Genomic DNA, 973 nt, shown 5'->3' with positions numbered 1-973 from the left:
GCTAACTTGTTAAGTTTTAACATGGCTTTAGAGGCCTTACATACATTAGTATCATCTTTACAACTATTTTGATGATTGTCTACTCAATATGATTGTTTTGACTTTGGCAAAATGTTCGTTGATCTAGCTTGACAGTTCTGTTTGAGTCTTGGCATTTGTAGTTGGATGGTTGGTCTTGCTAGTGGTCTGTATAAATCTTATATTATTAGTAACAACAACTTTCTACTAAATCTAGAAACATTTCCTAAAGCTAGTGGCACGTCAGAGCGAAGGTGTTGTGCCAGCAGAAACCTTGGGGTTATTCTGCCCAGTGTTTGGTAACTGCTTTCTAACACTATACTAACAGTCTCTTTTCCGCTTCATTCAAGTCCGTTAGCGGTAACGTTTCGGAGGCAGGATGTTGGTTCTGCTCCTCGTTGATTTTGTTGCGCATGGTGTTGTCACCGTTGGTGTTGGTGTCTCGGTTGTTGTTGTTGTTGGTTGTGCAGCTGCCTCGCTGTCAGTTGTCGTGGTTGTTGTTGTCTCTTTCTTTGCTGGAGACGTGGTTGTGGTTGCCTTTGGTGTCGGTCGGATGTGTACTCGGTTTCTCCGCATCTGTTTGCCGGATTCGGTTTCCACAACGTATGATTTTGGTGTGTCGGCTTTTCCGACGATCTGGCCTGGCGTCCAGGTCTTCTTTATGGGCTCTTGTATGTGCACGGTTTGACCTCTGACTAGCTCTGGTAGTTGTTGTGCTTGTCGGTCATACTGCTTCTTGCTCTTCTCTTGTGCTGCCGTCAACTTGCCCATCACTTCTTCTTGGTCTGCAGGAGGGTGTATCTTTGTTGGTAGTCTGGTCTTGTATCTTCTTCCATTGAGCAGTTCTGCTGGCGATTTTGTGTCTGTTCTCAGTGGTGTTGTACGCAGTGTTAGGAAGTGACCAGGTTTGGGTCTTCTCCTGTCTCTAGAACTCTTGGTGAGGGTCTTCTTTACC

At 45.1% G+C, this 973-nt stretch overlaps 1 protein-coding gene across 1 annotated transcript in view; it reads left to right on the top strand.

Moving 5' to 3' along the window:
- Positions 1–973, top strand: part of LOC109478018 (integrin alpha-8-like) — a 65335-nt gene that overhangs the window by 40983 nt on the left and 23379 nt on the right.

This window comes from Branchiostoma belcheri, unplaced genomic scaffold, assembly GCF_001625305.1.
Source record: "Branchiostoma belcheri isolate BF01 breed outbred unplaced genomic scaffold, Haploidv18h27 scaffold42, whole genome shotgun sequence".
Taxonomy (NCBI): Eukaryota; Metazoa; Chordata; class Leptocardii; order Amphioxiformes; family Branchiostomatidae; genus Branchiostoma; species Branchiostoma belcheri.
The sequence above is the reverse complement of the archived record's forward strand: the minus strand, read 5'-3'. Positions and strand labels throughout refer to the sequence as shown.